Source organism: Dermacentor andersoni, chromosome 9, assembly GCF_023375885.2.
Source record: "Dermacentor andersoni chromosome 9, qqDerAnde1_hic_scaffold, whole genome shotgun sequence".
NCBI classification, from domain to species: Eukaryota; Metazoa; Arthropoda; class Arachnida; order Ixodida; family Ixodidae; genus Dermacentor; species Dermacentor andersoni.
Window position 1 is genome coordinate 45,911,240 of NC_092822.1, and position 21,100 is coordinate 45,932,339.

The following is a 21,100-nucleotide window of genomic DNA, read 5'->3' on the forward strand; positions in this document are numbered from 1 at the left end:
GCTGTACTCGCGGGCTGACCGACAGGTACTATATTTCGCCCATTGCCTGTCTGTATAAAAGGCGAACAAGATTCTTGTACAACCCACACTTTCTGTGTGAACGACCTGACGCTGCACGGCCTGGTTAAGAAAAAAAAAATATCGAACAAAATTATCTGCTGCCACTGACTCACGCCAACGCAACCACCGCAGGTCTTCGACGCACGTATACGTGCCCCACTGAACAGACGTATGCACACTATTTACTCGCGCACACATGTGTCACAGGCAATGGATACACGTTTCCAGTTTCAAACAAGCGAACGACAGCTGCATCTCCTCTCTCAAGCTAAGTACCTCCCTCCCTTCTGCTTCCTGCTCTCGACCGACCAATCAGCGTCGAGCGTCGCGACCGCTGCGCCCCGCGCTTTGACGTCACGCCCCACTCTCCCGCGGCATCTCTGGTTGGCGACCCGGGTCGACCACGCCGTTGTCACGCCGTCTGGCCCCGTTCTCTCGGCGGTTCTCGCGGGGCGCTCATCAAGGGCGCTAGGGACTCGGGAAACCCGGCTAAGGTGTCACGCGAACAGCGCATCTAGAAAGCCATCGGCGAGCATGAAGTTTCACAGTTACTTTGTAGGAAATTGCGAAAACGATTTCACCGCTGTTTGTTCGTCGCGCGCTTTTGCGTTCGGAAGCCATCTTTCTTTTTTTTAATTCCCGCTGCGCGCGCAGCGCCAGCCATGCGGCGGCATCTGTTTGTGGCGAACGCAGTGCTGCAGCGTGAATGTGCTCGCGCATATGACACGTGTCGTGCAGCTGTGAGTTGTAGAACAATAAGACATCGAGGCCCCGTAGCCCTGAAAGCCGCTGGGCAGCAGGTGTCGACTTCCTTGGACGCCTCCTGCCCTTATTGGCAAGAATTTTTGATATTTGCTACATACGACGCAGTAGCGCCGATTGCCGCGTGAAATTATTCAGTGTTCGTTCTCGCGAGCTCTGTGTGTGTGCCCCTGCGAAGCTCGCCAGTTGGGAGTTCGCGGCGAGCGGGCTGTGCGTGTGGGTTTTTAGAGCGAGAACGAAAGACGACGACTCCGCATTCTATGTGCGCGCGGCAGCGTGTGATTGTGTTTCTGGTGATACGCCGTAGGTCCTCAAAGCTTACGAGGAGCTCATGTGTGGCATTTACCGCTATCTGAACTAGCCGCTGGAGCGATAAGGAAAAGGAGACGCCAGCGTTCTGGTTTTGTTTTCTGATTATGATGTCGGGTTCCGGAAGCCGCATCGACTGATTCTACGGGAAGGTGCCCCAGGACCAACGTCAAGGTACGAAGTGCATGTTGCGGTTACGTTGGAATTGGAAGTGCTTGGAGTAAAGGTGGTGTTACACAATGAAGACAGGTAGACCGAGAACGATGTGGTAGCATTCTTATTTCGAAGTACAACGTGTATTCCTTTGTTGACACGATGTCCACGAAACTATCTGTGCTGAGTAGACGGAACTAACGCTAGGGTGGAGTTGTTTTTCGCTTTCGTTGATTGTGCAGAGGATACACATCAGTTTATGTATACGCTTCGAACTCGCATTGGTATACGGTGTGCTGCAGACAGAGTTCGAGTTTGAAATGCAAGCTTGCGCAGTGGACTATTGACTAAATGTGCCTGTATAGAAACGTCATTTGCAGAACCTATGCCGGGCGCTAGTTAGATGCAGTGTTTAGAATTCGTTTATTATAGGTTTTCGTGAGAATTGAAACCGGCCAGTTTAGCCCATCGCCCCTTCGGGAGAAATAATCCCTAGAAGTTAGGGAATGCGTTGAGAAGCACCACGTCTTGCCTCAGCCATTACACGGTAAGGTTAACCAATAGCTTTACTCCACACAGCTGCCCGGCTGTCAACAACACCCTACTGGACTGAGAATCGATTTCAGCCCCACGGGAATTCTCTAATTAGCACCTCGAAGAGATTAGGTTCCGACTACTGCAGAAAGAACAGTGGGGTTCGTCGCTGTACGCACGAGCGTTATAGAAGTGAGCTAAGCGAACTCTAAAAGTAGACAACACGGCACATGACACGTTGCAAAGATCGAGCCAGCCATTGCTGACCTTTGTCTGAAGATATGCGTTCCTGGTTGGTGACAGAAAGCGCTTGAAATGCCAACACTCCGGCCTCGACTCCGAAGCGTGGCCGGGGCGTTAACCCGGTTCTTCTTAGACATTTTGTGCGTTTTTGTAACTATAGTTCTTTACAGTCACGGCTGCGTCGACCACGTGACGAGACGGTCGTGCGCCTTTCAGCTGATCTTTGAAACCAGGACAGCCCGCAGAGTCAGCGCCACCTCGTGTCCTATCCTTGTATTTATCTGCTGCGATGACTTCATTTAGGACCGACTACCGAAATGAGCACATTTTTCTACAACGCGATTCACACATTTCGTCAATTCTTGTAAATTGGACCAAATCTTGTATTGGGACCAAATCGAGGTCTCGGCACCGAATGTAGACCGACTCATCAGAAGCAAGCACAGTCAACCGGTAGAGAAAAGCTGGCATAATATAAACTTTGAGCGGTAAAGCAGCATAGCATTTGGTGTGCTACATTACGCTGGAGAAGCGACGATGAATACAAAAGCCAGATAAAAACAAAGAGGATTAAAGTAAATGGAGCCAGCATTAACAAAAAGGAAACCTTTATTCTGAAACTGTTCGTCGGAGCTGATGCCAGTTATTCCTGATGTTGGACATATTGTTAGCAAAAGTGACTGGCCTCCTTGACTAAAGGTGTGTCCAAGATCGCCACAGTATAAAATATGCGCTTATACACGATTATAATAGCGTTATAATTTCTCTCGTAATAATAATTAAAAAAAAAAATACGATTCGCATACGCTCATGGCGGCCGTGGCCTTACTCGAATATGTCAAATACGGCACTCAAGGGCTTTGCCATTTGCAGTGCTCTTGAAGCTGGGGTCGAAATGTACCTCGAAGAGCATTGAACGCTAATGCATTCAGGCCCTGCACCCTCAAAGGTCGGATGGCGATCTGAACGCAGGAGCATTTAGAGCACAGGAGAACTCATAAGCGGGAACGTTTGGATTGATCCAGCTGGTCAATCATTATGGCACAGATCAACTTCTCAAGACCGCATGTACACGTATGTGAGGGGTTCGGTTGTGTGTGTTAGTTCGAACAGAAAAGAATGACTGGCCGCTGCTGCGTCGCTCCGGGTGTCGGATCGAGGAGAAAAGGGATGCTGCTATGCCAAGAAGCTGTATTGACGTGGATAACAATCGCGTGTGTGGATAACAGTCGTAATGAAAGTGTTGTTGTGCCGCTAAACAAATGGCACTAAGATTTTTGTTCTTTCGCGACGTTTGATTCCATATTGTCTTGAGAACTGAGTTTTTTCTTTTGGTGATCAGAATTGCATCCAACGTTAGAACCACCATTACGAACCGAAGAACAAACTAAATATTGTGCCTATGAGCCGGTTACTCAAAGTGCCAAATACACAAGTTGTGCTGCTGATATCGTGCCCGAGAACCCCTCAAAACGCATATTGCGGAGTCAACCTCAGTCACGCGACACAATGTCAGCCAAAATAAATTGAACACAGCGCGATAAGAGGTCGCAAAAATGAGGTTGTGGCCAGCAGAGACGGGTTCACTCTTGTGTACAATGTTCGAGCGGCCCGCTTCGCAAAATGGGAGGCGCTGATCAGGCATCACCGAAGTAGGGGCATACATAATGAGCTGGGCCAGTTGGTTTTCGTTGAAATGGGTGGTTTCCTAGCTCAACAAGTTTAGACGCGAGTTACCAGCTTCTGTAATTTACGTTTTTAACTTATGTCTGAAGCTTGCTGTGATAGGGAACATGCACTTGAAACATCACCGCTCGTGAACAGCAACGTGCGCAGCATTACACGTCCGTGTTGCCCCGGGGCACGCAGCTTCGGGCCCGATATCGACCGGTAACCACCGACAGACACCACCGGTTACGGGGAGGCTGGCTGTTCCTGCGCTTTGCAAAGGGGTAAAAAGAAGCCGAATTCACTAGTTTTCTCATTCTTAAGTGTCTTTTGCCAGGTGCGGGGCACCTTCGCTATTGATACGTCAGGCATCGAGATTTGCCTCGTGTTATTCTTACGAACAATCCTAGTACAATAGCTTTTTCGTGAATACGGGCCTAGGCCTGCTTTTGCTGTGAGAAGGCGCTTTTTTGTTTTCTGCGCTTACCTTTGCCCTGTTTGACCTGTACAAAAAATTCCGCGTGTACAGAATCTCGCAATAAGACAACGCCTAAAGCGTTTGCAGCGGAGCTTGCTAGCACTCCAGCTGTCTTGCCTGCGTTGACCGACATGGCTCAACAGGGCCTAATGGCTCCCGTAGAAAGGGAAAATTGCCCACTCAAACTTTATGCGATGGTCACAAAATGGTGAAGTTGCCTTACAGCCATCTGCAGTAGCCCGACTCGGGCTTATACTTGAAAGCGTGAACATTAAATTAAAAAAAAAAAAAAAAACGTGGAATGAAAGCGCAAACGAAAATCACAGCTGCTGAACCTCGTTTCGACGACAGCTTGGTGATAATGTCCTGCCGGGAGAGCGGAAAACAGCCACTCAGAAGGTCGACAGAATGAGTCATGGACACATTACAATTAAACAGAAAAGGTCGTATGACTCTGTTACCAGTGTCGTAGCGTTCCAAGTTCACCTCTCGGGAAACGACGGAATAGAGCACTCCATAACAGCTGGTCCAGCTAAGGCTGCTTCTCTACATCGCGTTGGCCGTCACGCGTTTAAAGTTGCGAAAAAATTGCAGAAGGTCACCAAAAGGGCATGTTTTCCACGGCGGCATCGATAGCCGGCCAGAACGAAACAAAGAGCCTTCGAGCGCGTTTACGGGCGAAAATGCCCGTATGCAGTGCATTTGGTGCCCGTTGAAGAACCCCCGAAGCTCAAGATTATTCCGGAGCCCCTTACTACGGTGTGCCCTATAACCAGAACGTGATTTTCACACGTAAACCCCCCGAATTTAATTGATTTTAGCATAAATATCCCATGATACCAAAACCTGACTGGGAGCTTACTACTGCCTTTGAAAACAAAAGCGTACAATCGTTGCATTCTACTCGTGAATATAGGTGAGAGAAACTTAGAGTGCAATAAAGAACCTCGATAACACGTTAAGGACTGCACAAAGAGCGATGGAAAAAAAATGTTAGGTGCAACGTTAAGACACACGAAGAGAACGGCGTTGATCAGAGAGCAAACGCAAATAGCCGATATTCTAGTTGACATTACCAGAAAAGAGATGCAGATGCTCAGGCAATGTGATGCGTAGGTCAGATAAGCTACGGACCATTAAAGTTACAGACTGGGTGCCAAGGAAAGGCAAGCACAGTCATGGACGGCAGAAAGCAAGGTGGTACGTGATGAAATTAGGGAACTTGCAAGTGCAACTTGGAGTCAGCTAATGCAAGACAGAGGTAATGGGAGCTCGCAAGTAGAGGCCTTTGTCTTGCAGTGTGCATAAAAATATTGCTGATGATGATCACAATGATGATACTATGATAAACTGAAGAAGGTAAAACTAGAATCTTACTACAGTAATCAGGCTGGGGACGTGCGTATACGCGATTCCTCCTGTCAAAAAGATTAATCGTCAGCGAATTAATGATTAGCTGTAAGGGTGGAAAGAAATTGTGACCACGTGCTCGCTTGCTAAGCCGCAGTTGCTGTTTCGATAAAACCACTATTGGGAGCAGCACCCAACGACCTGTGTGTTACCATGTTTCCGTGAGTCGTCCTTATCGCGTTAAATTACGCGGAAGTCGCCTAATGCCTTGAAACGCACGAACCTGAGGACTCAATCGCAAACGCACGGAGAAATGGGCTCAAAAAATTCAGTGCCCTTCCACTCTGTGAAGAAGGATGACCAGTGAAGCTGTGAATGGGGACCCCTTGCTGGCGAATTGCACCTGCACCGAGGGTCACAATCTTCGGGATCGGCCAGCGTATATGGGTAATGCTTAACGCCTGCTTCACCTCCGCGGCGGGTCGGCCCGGCATTGCACTATTTTCGGGATTGGCCCACGTATGAAAAATAGTTTGTCTATGTCCACGGGGACCAGGTCCACCAGAACCTAGCCATAAACAGCTTCGCTGTAACAAAGCAGCAACGCCGACTCTGGAGAAGGAACAGCGCCGTGGAAGCTACCGGCCGTCTCATAACGCAGGCATGATGAGCGCCATTCAGCGGCGTTGCATGGCATCGCACTTCTGTGGTGCGCAAGATGGGACCGACGGGCAACTCTCAGCGTCAGTCAGCGCCGAGATAAATAAAACGCGAGCTTTACGTTACGCTAGTACGGTTCAGACCACAGCCCAAACACGCAGAAGATCAACGGGAACGCTATAGTCTGGTGATAGTGCGCGTGCGCTTAACGCTGATGCCAGCAGCCGAGAGCACAACGCTGTCCTCGTTCGGCGACCGAGGAGGCTGAGCCAACGCCACCTATAGACAGAACAATGCCTGTGCACTCTGCTTTGTGACGTTATGTTACTCGGTCCGAAATTTCTATTGCAAGGCCCGTCGCGTTGAAAGCGATGACGTCAAAATCATGGCGGCTTACTCGGCACTATAGCGTTTCTACTAGGTCCTATCGCAGGCAGACCACGTAACATAACGTGATGGACGAGAGTGCGTTGTCTTTGCGCTGTCTCGCCGGCGTTGGCTGAGCGCATGGAGGGAGAAAAGATAGGTGGGAGCGTCGCGTCTGGTTACAGGAGTGAAGTCAAATGAGTCGGCCCAACACGCGATCGTCAGGTCAGAGCGCATGACAGTTCTTATTCCTCCCGTTCTGCATGCAGAGCTACGGCAGTAGAGGCGAATCGGTGCGCATAGATAAAAAAAAAAACTAACGACCACCTGTCTCGGCCAATACGATTAGCTTCTTTCTCGTATATGCCCGAGCGTCGTGCGCAAGCATGAGTTGCGAAAGGGACATTTGGGGACTTTTGATGGAGGCTTTCGCGAGAGCAGCGGACATTTTGCCGGGGACCCTTGCATCCAATGTGCGTTTGCCTACGCACTACTTGGGACGGCGCGCTTTGTTCCCGTGTAAGCTCCGCTTATTAAACATTCGTCCAAATGGAATCATAGCGGCTGATATAGTCTATAATGGCTAAGCGGCAGTTGTTTGTCGTCAGCGGTTGATCGGTGTCACTGCGGCGCAGCATTACACGTCCGTGTTGCCCCGGGGCACGCAGCTTGGGGCTCTATATCGACCGGCAACCACCGACGGACACCACCGGTTACAGGGAGGCTGGCTGTTCCTGCGCTTTGCAAAGGGGTAAAAAGAAGCCGAATTCACAAGTACTCTCATTCTTAAGTGTCTTTTGCCAGGTGCGGGGCACCTTCGCTATATATTGATACGTCAGGCATCGAGATTTGCCTGGTGTTAACGCACGTATCATAAGGTTTGCCGATTCGCAGCGCGTCTTCGGCGTTCTGCCAGTGCCACGGTGGTCGGCGACGGGAGGAGTTTACGTGTCACATGTGCACGCTCCTCATGCGCCGTCCAGCTATGAAAAAAATATATGTCACGTGCAAATTAACATCTCACAATAAAAGGAATTCGCAGTAAGAAGAAGTCGTTGTTCAGAGGTCTGCGGCTGCTAATGCGGTATTTGTACTTAAGCCCTTCCCGACGTCCCCCTCTCAAGCGCTTCGCGCTGGATCACTTCTCTCCCCTTGGCTGGAACACTCCATGTTAGGCCTGGTGGTGAAGAATTGGAAAATAATTACTGCAACAGTCAAAAGCTGCAATTGTATAATAACGCAGATTCTAAAACAAATTGTCATATGTGATTTAAACCATGAACCTCTCACTCATCAGCTTAACGCTCTCCCGCGGCGCCAAGAAACCCAAAGGGACAGACGAGCTTATTCCGGAGAATTTATCCGTTGTCGCCTACTGCAGCTCGGCTAGAGACAAACTGAGCAAAGTGCTCCCTTTTCGGTGGCACTGTAGTACCTAGGGACAGGCAGATTCAGAGAGGCAAAAGTCCCCAGATGTCTCCCTCGCAACTCACGCATGCACGCGCGTAACTCGCCGGCAAATACGACAAAGAAGGTCGCCAGGTCAACACTGTGCATGGGTCACGTGTCTACAACACAGTTTAATGTTACAGCGTGTAGTACAATACAGCGACACGGGTCTCACAGGTCACGTGTTGGGCCGACCCTGCGAGGGGGGAAAAAGCGAAGGAAATGGCTTCAGGGAGCGTTCGCTCGCCAACGGTGGCTGCATGACGTGATGCTCGCTCCTATAGTTTACTTCCGCTCCCGGTGGCTAGTCTCTCGAAGTACGTCGACGCGACAACTGGCGGGTTCTTTATTGACGTAACACAACAAAGAACGACGAGTTGCGGCGCTTGTCTTAGTCGTTTTTTCCCCGTGTGGTGTCTCTTTCGTTTTGAGCTAATTTTCTCGCCAGCAATGCAACACCAGCCAGCCCAACAATTAATTTTTCCAGAGCGAGTACAACGAGCGATCAGGTCGCCCGAACGCCCGTTGAGAGGCTCGTACCAGCCGCACGCTAAATCGCTGGCGTTTGAGCTTCACGGTTCTTTGAGAATTTACCACGTGATGTCGGGCGAAAGCTTATGGCCCGTCTGAACGTGTACTAGCTGTGGCGGCGGTGTTGCGGCAGCCGCCGAAAATATTGTAGTAGGTATTGTCCGAAGAGAAGATGAATAGCATAATTCGGCAGACGCATTTATTTCGTTTTATCACGCATCTTAGAGGGACTGCCGCGTTCTAAAGCTGATAAAGTAATTTTCGCGCGTGGTGTTTTCCCTTAATCAATTCTATTCATTATTTGTTCCCACAAATGAAATTTACAGAGTTGCGTGAGCTGCTATAGAACCGCTAGCCAGATGCTTTAGTTCTGAGAACAACGTTACGTTACATTCAAATGTCACCAAGAGTATAAGCACGCACCGACCTCGTATATGCCTAGTTATGTGCCTTCATTTCATTTAAATTATAATTTCTTATTCTTCAGAACATTCCGGCACGTATCGCGTAGCAAGCAGATCAGGGGTTTAAAATTTATGCACACGCACGCGTATCGTAATTACGAAATTTCGCCGCTTGCTAGTACCGCCGGCGCGGCGTGACGTTGTGTCCTAGTACGGGCCCGCCTCTCACGCTTCGATATTTGAGGAGCCGTCAACCGTTGACAAGTTGGCATTATGAAATTCACGTTTTGAACTTGGCTGAGATGAGGAATGGAAGTATTATTTGTACGTTCTTTCACTGTTACCCCTTGCGTGCTGGTAACAATTCATGTAGCGGCGGGTTCACTGAGATGCTTCACAAGAACATGAACATTGGTTCGAACGCATGTCACATCAGCTGATTGGGTTATAGAGCGCGCCCACGGCGGAATACCACATTTTTTTTTTATAGCAATGTTCCTCAAAGTAATAAATAGAGCGTTTTGCGCAAGGCATGGCGAACGATGCGATCTTAGAGACACAGGTGCGTTCTGAGTTCTAAAATTTGGCTGTTCATTAACGCGCAAGTACATTTTACTACGAGAAGATACGCTCTCTATATGTTTAATAAGTAACTTTCCTTTTTCTTCTGTAATTTTCAACGTTAGGTGTAACGATAACTGGACGTTTCCATATCCCGCTGTCTGTGGAAGCATACCATCGAAAAGCTTCTTGGGCATAACGCCATGCTCTTCTTGGATTTACTCATCATCTGCAACCTCAACGTCAGCGCCCCTTCTTCGAAGCAATGGACTGTGAACATTAAAGTCGACGCAGGCGGACCAAGCACTGCGTCCATTTCACGTAGTACACTGGTCAGAATTTGCATAATCTGACCACAGGTCACTGTGTATGCGCGTGATGGGCTTTTAAGTGTTCGCTCGGGAATTTAGAATTGATGGACATCACTGAATGAAAATATCAGAAACGGAGAAAGAGTAGTGGAGCCTGAATTTTTTTTTAAAATACAGGTGAGGAATCGGAAGATTTCGAATCTTGATCGCTGAATTACTAAAAGTTCGAAAGAAGAAATCAATAGCTCTTGCCAAACTTTACGACTCGAATTCTCGGCGAAGACACCCCTCTTTTTCTCCCACGGCCCTCTCCATCTGTGGCGGAGGCGGAAGAGGGCTCACTAGCTGTGGGAGGAAAATGGCAGTCGCAATTATTTTCTTACTTCCCGCATGACGTGTTTTTTTTTCTTGTGTGTGTGTGTGTTCACGTAGTTCATTTGGTTTGCACACATTCAAAACAATCACGAGGTCGCGAGATCTAATCCCGGCCACGGCGGCCGCATTTCGATGGGGGCGAAATGCGAAAACAGCCGTCTACTTAGATTTAGGTGCACGTTAAAGAACCCCAGGTGGTCTAAATTTTCGGAGCCCTCCACTACGGCGTGCCGCATAATCAGAAAGTGGTTTTGGCACGTAAAACCCCATAATTTAATTTAAAAAAAAACAATCACAGCGAAGAGGGAGAGAGCTGATGACAACTGCTACTGGGAGGGGCACTACGCCTGCCTGCTTTAGAAGAGGAAAGGCCCATAGAAAAAAAAATAGTGAATCGAAAATAGGAGATATATTAAAACGGAGAGGAACTAAGAAGGAATTGTGGAGGAAGGGAATGAACAACAATACAAGAATAAAACATGCAAGCCTATAATATAACGTCTACGATGAACCACATCAGTAGGCAGTCGACGCTCTTAAGCATCACGTGGTGCTTAGTTCTATTCACTGCGTTAGTGTCTATTGTGCGGAATATTTTAACAGTTTGCCAGTCATTTGTACGTCACTGTGGAAATTTGAATACATTTGCTAAGAATGTTTTTTTTTCAGTCATTCCCAGGTCATTGAAATTATTCGGAAATGACACCATATATGTTTGATATTTCTAATAACGGATATTCGAACGTCACTGCATAACTTCTCGAGATTATTTCTTGATTGCTACGCGAAATGTCACGTAACATTTCACGGAATGTAACATTTCATTCTTTTTTGTCATGGACAACAATTTAGACATTCTGTCTAAATTAATTTCACGAAATATTTGGGAACGGGCCGGATAATGAAATACTGACGATAAGTGACTTCGTCTGTAGCGCATGTATCTTAGTCACAGCTAATCAGACTTAAAGGGGCCCTGAAACACTTTTCAAACATAGTATAGAAAAACTCTGATGATCTGTCAATGAGGCGCCTGGGAACGCGTGAGCCAAATAATGTTGTACTACATGGAGCAGGAAATTTACAATCTCCTGTCAAATAAGAAAACAGAAAAGCAGTGAAAGACTGCTTGCTCTCTCCTTCGCAAAGTGGTCATGTAGAGTCATCGCAAGTAGCTGGACCCACCAACGAGTATCTATCCGACGACTTCCTGGTCGCGAGAACGTTCTCAGTAATGCAATTGCTGCACGTCCGAGTTATATAGATGAAGAAAAAAATACGTACATGCCTCCGATCTTAAAACAACAAGAAAACTATTTTTTCTTTTGCACTGCCTGTCTACACGCGACAGTTGCGCATTGCTGCATATGCTGCACGCGCGTGACCTCCGAGATGAAAGGCGTAGTGCAGATACCGCGGCCGCCACGGGGTGCCGCCACGAGCGCTCTCGGCGCCGAGACTTTCAACTGGTGGGCAGGGCCAGGAGGGCATTACTTCGTAAAGTAGCGACACTTTCCTCCTCCGCCTTCACTCCTCCTTGTTTCTCATCTCTTTCACGCTCCCTCCTCGACCGTGGCGCCGCCTACATTGCTCTAGCGTAGCAACGGCGCCAACATGAGCTCCTCGCCACTCCGTAGACGCTTCCCGAGCAAAAATGGCGCTGATGCACGGCGCGAGGGCCCACGTGATGCCATTAGGCCAATAGCGACGCGGCGTCGGCCTCGGCCAGATCGCGCAAGGAGGAGGCGGCATTCTTCAAACCGTGGTACTACTTTACGAAGTTTAAGGGGCTTTAGGCATTAGTGTTCCTGTATATGCTCCCGCAGGGAGCAGAGTTGCGCATAGGTCCGGCATTACGTTTCAGCTGTGCAGTGAAGCCACTGCTCGCGCGCGTAGGAGGCAAATGTCGCGTTGTGTTCCATTTGCTTTTTTGTCTTCTGGTTGCGAGCTACATGCGGCATTGTTCGCAAGTGCTGAGCAAGATGCGACTTTTTAATACAAGCTACGCTCCAACCATTGGCGTAGCCGGAGGGCAGTTGTGTTCCAAACCCCCGACATTTTTAGTTTGTATGTACATATGTACACGCACGTACACAAACACACGCACGAACGGGCACATAGGGGGCAGCACCCCCCTCGATCCGCCGAAATAAAATCCTGATACGCCCGTTGCTCGAACAGACCAAAAGTTCGCGTGCAAACCCACAGTACCTTGCAACAAAAAACAATGCAATGTTTTTCAGCATGCATATGAAGTTTTCTCGCTGAGGCTGGAAGGCAAGAAATGTTTTAAACGATGTTTAAAGAAAACTTCACACACTTAAGGTGGAGAATTGTGTGGGCGCATTTTGGCTGCCGAAACCAGCCGATTAATCATCCTCGCTAAGTGAACTATCGTTACTGTAGTTATGTCAGTGACCGTTAACAGAGCGTCATTTATCACTAATGTCCCTGTCCGTCGTTCACAGCAGCTGCGCCTTTTCGATATATGCGGTGCACACACGTAGACTTAAACGTATTTCAAATATTCGTATGGGCACATTTCATGCATAGTCGTTATACGATTCATTCACACCGCAGGCTTAAGAGCTGCTTCGTAGTAGCCAATGTGCAAGTGGAAAAAGATTCAAATTGCAGGAGTTCCTAGATCAAATTCATTTCGTACAACGGAATGGATGACCAATGGCTGCTGGCAACTGTGCAAGAGTGCTGGTTCTTGAAGCCTTGGGAGGCAGAATTCAAAGCAACTGGAAAGGCAACAAGGTACTGAGAGTAAAAACAGCTTATTTTTATTGCACTAATCACACCAATAAGATGGCATACATACAAAGTAATTATTCACAAATTGCAGACTGCAATATGAGGATACATTTCTTTATCTCTTCATATTACTCAGGTGAATTTACTGTAACACAGCGCTTATTAAACATGCAGGCACAATTTTACATTCCTCATGTCGACTAAGGCCGATCTAACAAGCAAGATATTGCGGGCGGTAAGTGCCGAAGCTATCACAGCTGTCTAATAAGCGAGCGCATGCGAGGTTTTCGCTGACTACTCAAAAATGAACACTATCACAGCGATCAACATTACATAAAAATTACAACGCCTACAAAAAGTAATATAAAAAAACAGAAAAGAGAAAAAACCAGGGTGCAGCGGGCAAATTGTACCGGCTAGTATTTACTCCGTTTCGAACACACTGTTCAATATCCACGTAGTCAGAACAATCGTACAAGCAACGCAGCGAGTTGGGCGAGTTGGCAAGCTAACATTCTTGGCCTACATGTGGAGCGCGGCACGGACATATCGGTCATTCTTTGCCCCGCGTCTGTGTCGCGCTGCACACGCACGCCAAAAATCGTTCAAAAAAGGGAGCAACTTCTCAAGCCCGGCGTACGCATCTCGGCATTAGAAGCGGCGTTACTCTGGATGAATGTTGATTTAGTGTAAACAAGGCGAGCGCGCCTTGCATGCCCTGGTCCCTTTCGGAGCCGGTTGGTCTCGGCCGGTGCGCAGCAGCCATACCAGTCGCCGACGCACGTCTGTCAGTTCGCACGGCACCGCGTAAAAAAAAAAAAAAAAAAAAAAAAACTTTGCCACCTTCCGTGCTGTTTGTGCAGTTTGGTGCGCTGCACCCCGTCGTACTGGAACACATGCGTCACTGTGGTGTGTTTCGTACCACTTCACCAGGGTCCTTGAGCTAATATCGCCGAATACCGTACCTGAGACCCGTAGCCGATGAATGCGACGCGTACTCGACGGTCCGCTGATTGCAATGTCGACGGCACTGACGGAAACGACGAGTCGGCGTCGCGCGCGTAAGGTTGGCTTCGCAGCGGCGCAGTTGAACATTTGACGTCATCTTGCGCCACGTGATAGCGCTCGGCGAATAGCGGTGCGAGCGGCGCCGGAAAAGTTATGCGCAACTCTGCTCCCTGCGGAAGCATATAGTAAGTGAAGTAAGTAAGTAAGTAAGTAAGTAAGTAAGTAAGTAAGTTTGTAAGTACGTGCTTTTATTTCCCCAAAACAACATACATTTGAATATGAACAGGTGTTGAGGAAAAAAGCTGCGTCAGCAGCTTGACTCAGTCCTAAAACCCATTTTATGGCAGCAGCAGGGGGAACAAGAGTGCATGAGGGAATGATAACAATAAAGCAGAATAAGACGGATGAAATAACGCAAAAGAAACAAACACGAAAATTCATCAACTAAAGCAAGTTACTTATCTTACATATTAAGAAATCAGCAGTATGGAGAGAAAAAAAAAACGACGCACATATCAGTCACGCGTACTAATAACAGATAATGTAGCAAAACTAATATTGGGATCTACAAGTACAATGTATTAAGCATAAAACCAGCGCTAGCAGCAATAATAATTATACAGACTAGCTAACGAAGACTGTAAAAGATCGATATCTTCTGCGATCAGTGTGTTGAGCAAGACAGGCGGCGTATAAGCAGTCATTTGCTTTCCGTAAATAGTGCGCGGGTGCATTACGTACCAATACTCTGGAGATCGTGTTTGATAATGGAGCATGTTCTGTTTAAGGTTAGCTGTGGAACGGATTAACAATTATTCGATTTACACTCCCTAACGTATACACCAGAACACCGTGAATTCAAAGCGCGCCGCCATATTGATGAGCGCCGGTCGCGCCATCTATCCCAAGCGCCGCGAAGTAGCAGGCCTGGGCTGCCACGCCGGGAGATGCGACCCGGCGCGAAAGCGAAACTTGGGCTTTTTAGCTGGGCGGAAGGCGTGTTTCGCGTTTTTTCTAGCCTGTCATTTTCGCTGTCTCGATTCAATCAAACTTCAAGACCTCATGCAAGTCCGCAATGGCCACACTGAGTGATGTGCAGACTGCAGAAGCGAATACATCGGGTAACCACGTAAGCACGTAACCTGTGAAGGATTTTACAGCACTGTGTTGGGGCCACATTTTATTAAAGCACGCAGAACATTGTCCTCTGCACTTTCAGTTTGGTCTTGTTTGTCATGGTCACTACTGGGTTGGCCGCGTTTGGCAACCAACTGGCGAGGTCGTTTGACTGCCTGATTAGCAGACGCCTGCCCTTCACCACCTGCACATTGAAAACAATATATATGTTATAGTAAGAAGGGCTGTAGTTCTTTCCCATGCCATCACTGTTGCGAAGACATAAAGTCCTCTCAAAATGAAATAGAAAATGCACCAGGCCAATTGTATCGTGCAACCCCTTAAGAGTACAACATTAAGAACACAAGCCTACAGTACTCGAACAAGCAGCATGTGATGCTAAACCTGCACTCATTGGAAAATGAGGAACTACAGTAGTTGTAATGTTCAACTACATGTGCAGTCAAAGCCCATATAACAAGGCGAGCATGACGGATGCAGGTTTTGTACAGTTGCACAAACCATGACAGGGCACATAAAATTATCATCCCTACTTAAAGCTGCATCATCAGGGAAGCCTTTGGTACAAGACAACAACCGCACCTGCATTCCAAGAAATTAGCCCCAACAACTGCAGCTACCTGGTATCAGACCTGTTTCGCTTGTGCGAGGCCATATCGGATTGTTAGCGCTCCCTTAGAAAACAGTAAAAGAAACTGGTGAGAACGAGCAAAATTTTGTTACAAAATACAACTATAATTAAGCACCTTATTTTCCTCGCCTTATGAACGGAAAAATTTTGCGCTTTGCCCTGCATAACAGCCCGCACGCAGTTTAGAGCTTAGGATGCTCAAATGAATTCGTTACGAATGACACCTGCAACACCAGCTCGTAAGGACAGGCGCGCTGCAAGAACGCCTTCGGCGACGAGCAGTCGTTGTTTACGTTTTTGTCGACGCATGCTACGTGATGAGCAGACTTCGTTTTACTTTCATTAGCAATAACGCTCACCAGCAGGGCAACATACTATCGTTTACAACTTGTCGTTCACGCTTAATGGTCATGCCGTGCAGCAGCTGCAAGTATCGCTAACCGCAAACTCAACTGTTCCGCTTAACCGTCGGGAGCTCTGCCTGAATGAAAACACGAAAAGGCTTGCCTTCTTGTTATAGCCAAGGCGAAGCACCGGCGCGGGATTCTGCTCTGTGGGCTTGTCCAGAAAGTGCTCGGAGCAAACCTGCGTGTTACACATATTACGTTCGTAGGGCGCAAAGTTGAACGTGGCACCAAAAGATACACAGATCGAATACTCACTCGTGCATTTTCACTGGGTTGGTAGTTCTTCCTATTCACTGCAGCTATCCACCGGTGGCGCAGCTTGTCATTCTTCGTTGCGGATGGAAACCCGTGCAGGCTGAAAACACCGCACCGACACGATTCCCTACATGTATCGTGCTCTTCGCAAACAGCGCTAAGCAACCTGCTCCTTTTCCGCTGGTTATTTTGGCATCCAAACACGACGCAACGATGCCCAGATGACTTCTTATACTTTGGGTTCGCGTGAACGGGCACATTTCCGCACTTTGGAGTCCTAGAGCTAGCGCTAGCCATGTCTGCTGGTCGCCGGCGAACACGCTTTGGCAGCCCAGAACAAAATGGCGCTGGTCGACCGGGCAATCCGGGTGCGAGAGTATGCGTTCGACTAGCCTGGGTGCGAGGCTAGCGTGTTCTGGTCTATACAGGAACACTAAAGGACATTACATCCGTGCGCCCCCTTGTGGTCTCCCCTTTGTAGCTTCCAGCGGGCGGAAATGAAAGAAGGAAAGCCGTTCATTGGTCAGGCAACTATTTCTCACTTCGCTTGTGCTTGAACGATTCGATTTTTCTCTTCTTTTTTTTTTTTTTTTTGCAGCTGGAGGTAAGTGAGGCGACGAAACCAAACAGTGATTCTATGATTAGTGAGAAAAGTGTTTCAGGAACCATTGTATATGTTCAAGCTACAAATAAATGTTAGCGCTTTGAAAATTACGAGTTTTATCCGAAACGCTAGGTACTGAAAGCGATAGGAACGTTTAGCACTACGCTCGAACTTCTTGCATAGCATTGTAATACACCAGTGTCAAAAGGGCATCTTCAGTGGCCATGGACCCATATTGAGATAGAAATTCTCAATCGCGTTTGCTTCTTTTTTCATTTTTTTATTGCGCAAGCTTCTGAAGGCAGCCCACTACATTCTAGAATTTTTCGATCCCGAAAGGTCTGTAGATCACGATTGCCCGTGTGACCTGCATGCAACGACGTGCGGATGCCACACGTCACGACGCAGCACGGAAATCACCTTCTCCTGGACAGCAGGAACAGCACCCCGACAGCTAGCAGGCGTCTCACAACGGCTGGCGAGATGAGAAACGCCGTCTGCGGCGTCGCAGAGCATCGCACGCGTATAGCGCACGAAATGAGACGGACGGCAAAATAAATCGATGTTTGTCACTGTCGAGTGAAAAAATTAGAGAAGTTTTAGCCTGGGGTTTACTGTCCTTTACTTTAGCTTATGGGGTTTTACGTGCCAAAATCACTTTTTGATTATGAGGCACGCCGTAGTGGAGGACTCCGGAATAATGTGGACCACCTGTGGTTCTTTACCGTGCACCTAAATCTAAGTACACGGGTGTTTTCGCATTTCGCCCCCATCGAAATGCGGCCGCCGTGGCCGGGATTCGATCCCGCGACCTCGTGCTGTCCTTTACTTTCTGACGAGGGTGTGCATGCACACAGCTGGTCAGCCTGAACGCTACTGCGCGCTCGCGCAACTCTCGTGCCAACCCTCGGCAGCAGCTGTCGCGGTTCATTTTCTTTCTGCTTTAGCCATTTTTAAGCTTTCCCCTCCGCCCCCCACACTTTCTTTTTTTTTTTCATGCGTGCAAGCTCTGTATCATAGTCGGATACAACTCAAGTCTAAAGTGAAGCCCCGCCCACACCCTCATAACCGCCAGTCACTGTTCCTCCGCGAGGCTGCAAATAGTTCGTACGTCAATCTTTCCCTCTTACCTAAATAAGGCGGTACGCCCACAAATATCCGCGTTTCCTTCTCCCTCCGTCAAACTGACCCGCTACTTGACAAAGAAGTTTGGCAGCGGCTCCTATCAGTCGACTCGCTCGATCTGGACACAACAGTGACATTGACCTTTCGAGGCGCTTTCCTGCCTCTCGTCTCTTTTTTTTTTTTTTCAATTATGCTTCCAAGCTGAGCAGGTGTGCAGCGTATCTTGCCCAGGACAGTGGGCCAACTTTCTATGAGGTTTGTAAGATACTACAATTCTAGCGCCCTGAAACGCTTCAGTAAGGTACTTTTATGAGAACTATTTAACTGACCTACATAGTTTAAGCCTCTATCGTGCATCACCCACAACATAGTGATTACTTCATTCAATAATATAAACGAGGTGCCTTCTTTCGTTCACTGGGCAGACCAGAAAAACAAAATACACGATTTGTTTAACTCGTGAAAATGGGAACGAATTGTGTAACCAGTGATAATTTTGAGAAGTGGTATTTTACTTCGAAATGTTTCCCTTAACATTGGCCTAATTGTTTTTAAACATAAAGCCACCGGTCCCTTTGATTCTCCCCAATCAATGGGGAAAATTTATCAACGTTTCTTGCAACGTCTCTAAACTGACAGAAAGCAAGAATTCGTCAAGCATTCATTACCTTCTAAATAACCACGCATATTAAAGTGTGTCTGTGTCAATCAGGAGCCAGAAAAGAAAGGAGCCCGTACAATTTCATAGTACCTCCAAAATGCCCTTCCATTTCTTCTCTATTATAAATGAAGAAAATGGTTTTGTTCTCCCATGAAGCCGTGGAAAGGCGCAACTTGTTCGGGCGAGTTTGTTAACCTTACCCAAAAGCGCTCGAACAGTGCCAAGGACAAATGAGCAAGTAAAGGCACACGGAGCCCGTCTTCTCCTATGTTGTCCTTTCTGTGCTTGTCCTTTGTTCTGTCCTTTACTGACAGTCCTGGGCGCTATGCGCGCGGAAAACGTTTTAACGCTTTTAGTACGCGCATAACGTTTTCACGCAATTCCACAGTCGTACTAACAGCTTCTCCGTAAGACAGCGTTCCTTCCACTGAATAAACGTTCTTGGCATCAATGCTGTGGCTTAGCAAGAGGGGCACCCTAAAAACAACCAATAAGGAGCCATGCGGTAGACGTATCTGTCTATACTCCATCTCAAAAGTCATTTCCAGCACTGTGGAAGTTGCCGGACTTTTTAGCCAATGGGAAGGCCTATTGCCCCTCGGCATGGTTTCATCCGCGCCACGTCGTCTGCTTAGTGGCTGCTGAATTCACGATACAAGACGCGCATGCGCAAAGGTCCTAACATGTCACGTATCCCTGCAACGTGACATGTTGACATGCCAAAGCAAAAACGGAACTCTATAATTCCGCCGTTATTCAGGCCATTATACCCGTAACTACATTACGCTGCGCAAGGATAGCACATGTTTAAGCGTGGTACCTTCTGAAGCTCTGCAAACGATTTTTAAGATGAAGTGTTAGGATCCGTATCTGTGGTTTTGTTTATAATACCTCACCTGCCTTCACGGACGTGCCCAGGCTGGAGCACTGAGACGTCCACCTTTCATCAAGAATAGACGCGGTAAAAGTGCTTCTACTCTCGCATACCATCTCGATGAATCACTGGAATACTACGCGTAACTCTAACGGTCGATTATCCTCGACCCATCACTAAAACTGCAGTTACCAAGAACGCTTTCACGACGTGGCGCAACGCTGCTGTTTCAGCTGTGGGTAGGAGCAGCCATCACTAACCCACACAGCTATCGCATTGGAATGTCTGACTCGTCCATGTGCGCTAAGTGCAGGCATGAAGAGACCACCGATCGTCTCCTGTGCCACTGATCTCGCTTCTAAGAATAACGCCAGACTACGCATCGTGCCTTAAACAAATTCGATGATCGATAATTTCCAGAAGCAAATGCCTTGGGAGCCTGGCCTCAGCTCATCTGCCCAGAAAGCCACTCGCGCGATTCTACAGTTGCTGAAGGCGACAGACTTGAGTGCCCGACTTCAGATACGCTGTACCTGGCTTAGTTCATGTAAAACTGCCATGAAGACTTGGGCATTGTCTTTCTTTCACACTCCCCTCCCCATGTGTAGGGTAGTAAACTGGTAGCAAAGTGCAATTGACCTTCCTTTCATTCTTTCCTCCATTCTCCCTCACTCTTTTTCGATGTAGTCATGTTGCTTCCAAATGCGCTAACCATTTCCACTCACTGCACACGCACATAATCATTCCGAATTGTTCCATGTATAAGACCATATTGCGTTGGATGGCATCAATTTGCAAAGACGTCAAGTCGTTTAAAGCCAGAAGCACGAAGTTTAGGCATATCATCGTGCTAACCTTCACCGCAACGCTGGCCGAACCGCAATACTTGCAGCTCACGGAGACACTAGCGCCGCATTTCCCCGGCGCAATTTGTGTCAGAAACTCTATACGCTGGGAACATAGCCTCTGGGATCGGGCAGCTCAGCGCGCGATCGTCAATCTCGCATGCCATGCTTGGAAAACGGTAGTTTATTCCATTCTGCGCCTACTTGTGCCATCTCCGAAGGCGGCGTTCATTTCCACTACGTAAATACTGGGAACTATACCAACTCTGTAGCGTTACGCCCTCAACCTTGTAAGTCTACCGATGCGGTGTTGTTGGCAGCCTGCAGAGAAAAAAAAAATCTAACAAAATACATAATTAGTTCGTACTGGTATGGCGGTACTGAGCAGAAAGGAAAGAACCGATGACCACGCACCGCACGGGCTGTTGACCGCATATTTAATGGGAGAATGGAGAACAGAAGCGTGAAATAAATTTCAGGCTGTAGCCATAAAACGCGGCAAAAATTCAAAAAAGAAGAACTTTCACTGTTTACTTTCCTCAGATACATTGTCGTTGTGTTCTACTTTTGTCTTTGTCT

General features: G+C 47.8%; 1 protein-coding gene across 1 annotated transcript in view; it reads left to right on the forward strand.

The window, feature by feature from the left end:
* Positions 1-717: 717 nt before the first annotated feature.
* LOC126527955 (uncharacterized) overlaps positions 718-21,100 on the forward strand; it is a 41,381-nt gene continuing 20,998 nt past the window's right edge. The window contains exon 1 of the mRNA XM_050175792.3: positions 718-1,305. The gene's annotated coding sequence lies outside the window, so the exon portion shown is untranslated. The remainder of the gene's footprint in view (positions 1,306-21,100) is intronic.